Source organism: Zootoca vivipara, chromosome 5 (genome assembly GCF_963506605.1).
Source record: "Zootoca vivipara chromosome 5, rZooViv1.1, whole genome shotgun sequence".
NCBI classification, from domain to species: Eukaryota; Metazoa; Chordata; class Lepidosauria; order Squamata; family Lacertidae; genus Zootoca; species Zootoca vivipara.
In genome coordinates, this window is record NC_083280.1 from 4,263,715 (window position 1) to 4,272,237 (window position 8,523).

Here is an 8,523-nt window from a genome sequence, read left to right on the forward strand (position 1 = left end):
CGACTTGGGTGAGATTGGAGAGGAGGAGACGGTAGTGCCTTGTTGTTGTTGTTGTTGTTGTTGTTGTGCAGGAACACTTAGCCGTTCTTCCTGCCAGCTTCAAGCTTGTGCATCCTTTGTCTCTCTCTTATTAAAAATTAAATTCATCTTTATTTCTTATTTTAAAAAGAACACAAATACACAACACAATAAAGCATAACATAATCAAATCAACACCGATTTACATACAAAAAGAAAAGAAAAACGAACAACAAAAAAGAAGCAACAACAACAACAAAATACTGTTTAAAAAAAATGAACTTCCAAACATTTTAACATCGGTTCCCTTCTCGTATGAAATTTCTACCAGGCTTTTCCCTTATCAGTTGAATCCTATACCATATCTTATTTACCTTATATTAATTAATTAATTACTTTATCAACTTGTGCATTTTACTCTAAGCATATCACCCACTTCAAACTTATACCTTCATTGTAAAAATGTTCCTCCACATAACTCCACTCTGCTTTAATTTTTTGTTTGGGGACTCTCCTAATTATTGCCATCAACTTTGCTAAATTCATGTATTCCGCCAATTTGATATACCAATCCTGTATAGATGGAACTTTATCTCTGTCCAAAATGTATTAAACTTTTTGCAACTCCACCAGCAATGAAGATAATCCCCTACTTTCTCTTTACATTTCCAACATTTATCCTGATCATTTTTATATATTTTTGCTAATTTAGCTGGTGTTAGATGCCACCTATATCCCAATTTCCACATATTTTCCCTTATCCGCATACAGGCCGTAAAATTTATATCCTCCAAAAATGGTCCAAAAATGAATTATACTCCCCTTTTTTCCCCTTTAACTAAAGCGTGCCAGCCTCCTACATTCCCGAAGCCTTCCAATCTGAGCAGCTCCAGGTCCTTTGTCTCTTATTTTGATGTTACAGGACTTTGGTGGCATCTTCAAAAAAAATTTTTTTATAGAAAATTAACCATCCAGGGGTCCTTTATAAAGCCTAGCTGAATAATCTAGCTGAAGTTGTGGCATACAAAAAGAGTATACCATCTTTTGGGGGGATCTCATCTCCAACTATTCCAAGCAAAAAGGCCTCTGGTTTTTGTTTTTTTTAATAAAGGTATTCTTGAACACCTTTTTTAATTCATTATAGATGAGTAACACTCCAAAGAAGATTAAATAAAGCCTCTGGACTGAGAGACACACCATTCATTTAACGCACTTTGTTTCCTGCCATGAACCGACAGAACCTGGGCATTGTGGCTGTGAGAACAGAATGCTGGACTAGGTGGGCCATTGACCTGGTCCAGAAGGCTGATCTGATGTTCTTATGAGGAAAGATGGATCTGATTCCCAGATCCAGGAAGCCCACTCTTCTCCCCTGGCCCTAGGAGGACCCACTTGCCAATTGCAAAGAAGGTGTCAAGTGGGCTGGGCTGGAGAGAGAGCACAATTCAGGGCTTGGTCTTGGTGTGCTGGTGGCTGGGATGGAGGCTCTGACATGCTGCTGTGTGCTTCCCCACCACAGGAAATTATCAAAGCGGAGCCGGCGGTGCCGTTTTCAACTTACCTCCTCCGCCAGGCGATGGAGACCGTCGCGCAGATGACGTAAGTATGGGGAGGTACTTCTAGTCTGCCTACAGCTTGTCACTGCCCCACCTATTCCTGGCACTTCCCTTGCCATACCCTGAAATTGTACCCCTTGGCCAGACACAGTGGATATTTCCTCACCAGGTTGATGGACTTCTGGGTGCTGATCATTTCCTCTCCCCTCCTTTCTCTTTCCTCTTCAGTGCCTTGAGACCACCCATGAACAGCTGTTGAAGACCACCATCAAAAAGGTCTTCGCTTTGCCCTTGACGGGCAAAGCGACACAGAGCCAGGTAACTGAACTTTCTGCTTCTAGGGATAGGAATGGAGGAATATGGGGTTGCCAGGTTCAAGTGCCTGAGCTGTGTAAGCTACAAACAAAGGTGGAAGTACGATAGTTAGGGCCAAATGGTTTGGAACACCCCAAGGAAGTTGAGCCCAGTGTGGAGTCCTCTATCTTTATATCCCATGACCTGTAACCTTTCTTGATGTATGTCAAAGAACATTTGATGTTTAGGACTCTTTGTGCGCTGTGTTTGAAGCCCTGCATAAGCTTTGTTACAAATTGGCTGAGCAGCTGGAGGCCAAGGCTGCCCTATTGCATTAGCCCTAATATCCTGGGTCCCTAGCTGGATCTGCTGAAGCTTGCTGTGACTCTCTTGATTCTGTGTGCCATTTCAAAGGTGTTCCCTCACCTTTTCTCATTCTGGCTACAGGCTGCAAAAAGACTTTTCTTTCTTTGAAAAGAAAGAGAGTTGAAGAATGTGTGCTTCTCCAGATGGGCTGCCCTTGGCCCAAGAGTCAGGAGTGGTTGGGAGTCCAGAGCACATGGGATTTCCATGGGGGTCTTCAGCTTTTAAATGCTTTTGCTTCTCTCCTTTCAGGACTTCTACCAGCAGACGGTAAATGCATGCATAAACATGCTGAGCGGCTTGCTGTCAGAGGCCCCCTCCCTGAAGACCCTGCAGCAGATATTGGAGGTAAGGGAGCCCCCAAGATGTCAGAGCAGATCCCCGGCAGGAGGACAGACCCCCTTGAAATGATTGCACGGGGGGGGGGGGGCACCTGTGGCCAACTCACTGGTTGTGGATGCTGATGGTGAACTGGGCCTCTGTTCTGCTAGGAATGCTTGTGCAAGGCAAAAATTCAAGATACCGTATGTCCTCTGCTGATGGTATTAGGGGAAAGGCCGAAGCTCAGGGGCAGAGCATCTGTTTTGGATGCTCAAGGTCCCCGGTTCAATCCTCAGCATCTCCAGGTGGGGCTGGGAAAAGACTCTCTGTCTGAAACCCCAAAGGGCCAACTGCCATTCATCATTCCCTGTGGGCAACACCCAGGTTGGTGCATGAATGGCTGGGCTTGGTCTAAGGATGCGGCCTGCATTCCATGGCTACGGCTGGGCTGAGGTGGATGTTATATTATTGTAATTATCACAAACACAAACACAAATGGCAGATTGCAGGGCAGTTCACAACATGAAAATACAAAATGAGAACACAAAATACACAATAAAACAAAAACAAACCAAGAGCCAATTAATTTCAAATTCTATTAATGTTTAATGTGTTTATAATGACTTCTTTTTCTATATCTTTAGTTCTTATTTTGTTTGTAAGCTGCCTCCAGTCCTTGTCAAAGAAGGTATATAATAATAATAATAATAATAATAATAATAATAATAATAATAATAATAATGAAGTAGAACAAATTGCAGCAAACATTCTCTTTTTCAAAACAACCCCTTTTTGCAATTTGGAGTTAAATGTCCCCTCTAGGGTCCCGGCATGATTGATCCAGGCAGTAACCGAAGCTTTGTGAATTTGCAAACCCAGATTAACCTGTGATGATGGTTATTTCTCTCCCACAGCGCACATATGGCTATTTACTCCACAACCATCTATGAGCGCCAAAGAGCCATGAAGTCCACCAGCTTCCTAATAAAATATGTGGCGGAACACCTGGATTTCGATGTGCGTGATTCTGCAATTTCAGATTATTATTTTTTTTATATAAAAGACTCTCTGTCTGAAACCCCAAAGGGACAACTGCCATTCATCATTCCCTGTGGGCAACACCCAGGTTGGTGCATGAATGGCTGGGCTTGGTCTAAGGATGCTGCCTGCATTCCATGGCTATGGCTGGGCTGAGGTGGACGTTGCATTATTGTAATTATCATACACACAAATGGCAGATCGCAGGGCAGTTCACAACATGAAAATACAAAATGAGAACACAAAATACACAATAAAACAAAAACAAACCAGGAGCCAATTAATTTCTAATTCTATTAATGATGATTTCTCTCCCACAGCACACATATGGCTGGATGTACTCCCCGGAGATCTACGAGCAGCAAAGAGCGGTGAAGGCCACCAGCTACTTAATAAAATATGTGGCTGAACACCTGCAATTTGATGTGAGTGACGCTGTGGAGGCAGAGCATAGCCATCATGGCTAATAGCCATGGGTAGCCTTCTCTTCCATGAATTTGCCTCATCTTCTTTGAAAGCCATCTTGGTCCATGGCCATCAATGGCTCCTGTGGCAAGGAGTTCCAAAGTTTAGCTGTGCACTGCAAGAAGAAGGACCATCCTGAAACTTCAGTTTCATTGGAGGTCCCGGAGTTCTCATGTTAGGACGGAGAGAGAGAGCTTTCTCTCCACTTCCCCCTTGCCATACATTGCGTCTCCTCTTCCTTGCCGTTTTTCTAAACAGAACCCCCCCTCCCAATGCTGCAACCATAGAGCTCCATAACCCCCTTACTCCTTTTGGTTGCCCCCTTCTGAACCTTTCCCAGTTCTGATTTATAATTTTTGAGGTGAAATTGATAATATTTGTGTTGATCCCAATGGGAAAATGGGAGGTTTTGAGCAGGGAGCACTAATGCTGTATAACCCTCCTTAGGAAAGGAAGTGCGGAGGAGGGAGCAGCTAAGAAAGGGCCACGTGGTGAAATGGGCCAGAGAAGACTATTTCGTCTCTGGCCCCTCCATATACCACAATGACATCTCAAAAGTGGCCAAGGTAGGTGTGGCTTTTTGGACTCTTTCTTGCTAAGACCGCAGCCAGCTCCCAGATAGCAGAGGTTTGTCCATTCGGGCCAATGGGGCCCTGCCCCACAAACCTCCTCAGGCTCAAAACAGAGGCAGGGGGGAGCAGATTTCCTATAAATGATACTTTCTCTTCGGATGTAGAATTAGCTTGTTTCTGGGAAGGAAGAAGGCATTGGTTTCCATGGCTGTGGCTCGCGCCTCTGTTTCCATTCTGCTGCAGTTCGGCTTCCAAAAAAACAACCACCAATAAATTTTCCTCCCTCCCCACCCTCCTACTTTCCATCCCATTTTTCAGTTCTTCCTGACAGCTTCAGGCTTGTGCATCCTTTGTCTCTTATTTTGATGTTACAGGACTTTGGCGGCATCTTCCAAAAACAACTATAAAATAATCTTCAAAGAGGCCCGAAAATATATACGTCGCCAAGACCGAAAAGAGACAGCCATCGGAATGGCGTTTTATTTTGCTGTGAGTGTCGGAAACGGGGAAAGAGGCGCTCCTGCTCATGGGCGTACCCAGCATGGGGCGGGGGGGGGGGCAGCTGCCCCCCCAGACACAAAAAATTAAATGGTTATAAAGTGATGAAACAGGCAGCAGCCGAGCGAGGAAGGCAGGTATCCCGCCGGCCCAGAAGGGAAAGGGAATCCTCAGAGGGAGCCGCTTGAGCTCTTGTAAATGCGCGATGCATTGGGGGGGGGGGAGTTTTGCCGGCGAGTTTCGCGGAGAGAAGGCAGGCGCGTTTCCCTCAACGCTGTGCTTCGTCGTCGCAAGCACGAAGCAGCTCTGCTCGGTTGGCCTGGCGCCCCTTGCACCCGGAGCGGGGCGTCAGCTCCCTTTCTGCCCATGGAGAGGGGCCAGTTTCCGGGAGAAGCACCCCTTTGCCCAATCGGCGGGCGAACGCGCAGTCAGCGGCCCTTGAGCGAGCGAGCTCCAGAGAGGCGGCCCTACATATAGTGTATGGACTATATTTTTTATAGAAGAATAATGAATACATAATAAAAGATGCACTTTTTTATGCTCCAACAGGGGATGTGCGAATCCGATTCAGACGCTTCTATGACCTAGCACACAAGCCGTCTCTTCCTGTGCCGTCTCTTCTTGTGTCTTCTTGAGGTAGTGTTGTTACGGATAGTGTTGTTTTGAATATGTACACTCAAGTAAAATTTTCAGCTGCATGTTGACATTGTTAAACCACTAGTCTCAATCTTGAAAAGATAATCTATTAGTTGAATCTAAGGTACGTTTCTGCAAGTGGAAGCAGACCTTTCCATGATGGAACAGGGTTGGATCTACTGAGGACTTCTGTGAATAGAAGTGGAGAATTCCCCCCCCCCCATTCCTCTTTTTCCCTTCAGTGGGCTTGCCTGGACCTGCATTGCCTACCCTGGGCTTCAGCTGGCCCTGACTGCTGCCTTGAGCTGCATTGCCTACCCCGGGCTTCAGCTGGCCCTGACTGCTGCCTTGAGCTGCATTGCCTACCCTGGGCTTCAGCTGGCCCTGACTGCTGCCTTGAGCTGCATTGCCTACCCCCGGGCTTCACCTGGCCCTGACTGCTGCCTGGACCTGCATTGCCTACCCCGGGCTTCAGCGGGCCCTGACTGCTGCCTGGACCTGCATTGCCTACCCCGGGCTTCAGCTGGCCCTGACTGCTGCCTGGACCTGCATTGCCTAACCCGGGATTCTGCTGGCCCTGACTGCTGCCTTGAGCTGCATTGCCTACCTCGGGCTTCAGCTGGCCCTGACTGCTGCCTTGAGCTGCATTGCATACCCCGGGCTTCAGCTGGCCCTGACTGCTGCCTTGAGCTGCATTGCCTACCCCGGGCTTCAGCTGGCCCTGACTGCTGCCTGGACCTGCATTGCCTACCCCGAGATTCAGCTGGCACCTGACTGCTGCCTGGACCTGCATTGCCTACCCCGGGCTTCAGCTGGCCCTGACTGCTACCTGGACCTGCATTGCCTACCCCGGGCTTCAGCTGGCCCTGACTGCTGCCTTGAGCTGCATTGCCTACCCCGGGCTTCAGCTGGCCCTGACTGCTGCCTGGACCTGCATTGCCTACCCCGGGCTTCAGCTGGCCCTGACTGCTGCCTGGACCTGCATTGCCTACCCCGGGCTTCAGCTGACCCTGACTGCTGCCTGGACCTGCATTGCCTACCCCGGGCTTCAGCTGGCCCTGACTGCTACCTTGAGCTGCATTGCCTACCCCAGGCTTCAGCGGGCCCTGATCCCAATGGGAAAATGGGAGGTTTTGAGCAGGGAGCACTAATGCTGTATAACCCTCCTTAGGAAAGGAAGTCTTCCAAAAACAACTATAAAATAATCTTCCAAAAACAACTATAAAATAATCTTCAAAGAGGCTCGAAAATATATACGTCGCCCCCCCCCCCCCCGACACAAAAAATTAAATGGTTATAAAGTGATGAAACAGGCAGCAGCCGAGCGAGGAAGGCAGGTATCCCGTTGGCGACACAGCCGCCCAGAAGGGAAAGGGAATCCTCGGAGGGAGCCGCTTGAGCTCTTGTAAGCCTTCCAATCTGAGCAGCTCCAGGTCGTTTGTCTCTTATTTTGATGTTACAGGACTTTGGCGGCATCTTCAAAAAAGAACTATAAAAGAATATTCAAAGAGGCCCAAAAATATATACGTCGCCAAGACCGAAAAGAGACAGCCATCGGAATGGCGTTTAATTTTGCTGTGAGTGTCGGAAACGGGGAAAGAGGCGCTCTTTCCAAGTAGACTTGGATCTACTGAGGACTTCTGTGAATAGAAGTGGAGAATTCCCCCCCCCATTCCTCTTTTTCCCTTCAGTGGGCTTGCCTGGTGCCTTCATTATATACCTTTAGATGCCAGGCTAAAGGGTTCCTTTTCAACCAGGCCATTGGCAGATTAACATCCTACGCCCTTTCAACTGTGTTTGTTAGAGGGAGAGGGGTTATTGGTTTGGTTTGTTCATGTTTTTCTTATTTATTTTGTGCTTCTTCTTTTGCATTTGTATGTTGTGAACTGCCCTGAGATCTACGGGTGAAGGGCAGTATGCAAATTTTTAAAATGGAAAAATAAATAGTACAATATTCTTGGTTCCTTCACTTGACTCAGGACCACAGTGCAGACCCTAAAACAACTGGTTGGGCGTTTTGGAGCTGTCACTGATGCGGAAATGTTTGAAGAGCTGAAGAGCTGCTGGGATATGCTGTCGAGTCAAGAAAACTTTTTCAAAGGCATCCGTCTTCTGGCAAGATAAGAAGGTGAAAAGGACTGGCAGGTGAGGCAAGAAGAGCAGCCCCCCCCCCTCCAGGCCTGCTTTCTGGGAAATGGGGATAAACTTAAGACTTATTTCAGAAAATGTATGTGCTGTTGGTTGTAATAAAACAAACTTCAAAGCGGCTGAAAAGAAAAGATAAGAAAATATCGATTAGAAAAACTAACAACAATAATTTGGGACTTTGGAAAAATTAAAATAACAATACAGTAGACTAAAACCAGATTAACATTTGCACCAGCTTTCTAAACATCTGGGTAAAGGTAAAGGTAAAGGGACCCCTGACTATTAGGTCCAGTCGTGACCGACTCTGGGGTTACGGTGCTCATCTTGTGTTATTGGCCGATGGAGCCGGCGTATAGCTTCCAGGTCATGTGGCCAGCATGACAAAGCCACTTCTGCCGAACCAGAGCAGCGCACGGAAACACCGTTTACCTTCCCGCTGTAGCAGTACCTATTTATCTACTTGCGCTTTGACATGCTTTCGAGCTGCTAGGTTGGCAGGAGCTGGGACCGAGCAACGGGAGCTCACCCCGTCGTGGGGATTCGAACCACCGACCTTTTGATCGACAAGCCCTAGGCTCTGTGGTTTAACCCACAGTGCCACCCGCGTCCCAAAT

At 47.3% G+C, this 8,523-nt stretch overlaps 2 long non-coding RNA genes across 2 annotated transcripts; both read left to right on the forward strand.

Moving 5' to 3' along the window:
* The first annotated feature begins 1,120 nt into the window (after nucleotides 1–1,120).
* On the forward strand, nucleotides 1,121–2,580 carry LOC132592104 (uncharacterized). Its single transcript, XR_009557536.1, has 3 exons — nucleotides 1,121–1,617; nucleotides 1,803–1,892; nucleotides 2,484–2,580. It is a non-coding gene; the product is annotated as an uncharacterized LOC132592104 (long non-coding RNA).
* A 1,617-nt stretch (nucleotides 2,581–4,197) lies between these two features.
* LOC132592105 (uncharacterized) lies at nucleotides 4,198–6,050 on the forward strand. The gene is made up of 3 exons (XR_009557537.1): nucleotides 4,198–4,621; nucleotides 5,002–5,116; nucleotides 5,675–6,050. It is a non-coding gene; the product is annotated as an uncharacterized LOC132592105 (long non-coding RNA).
* Nucleotides 6,051–8,523: the final 2,473 nt, after the last annotated feature.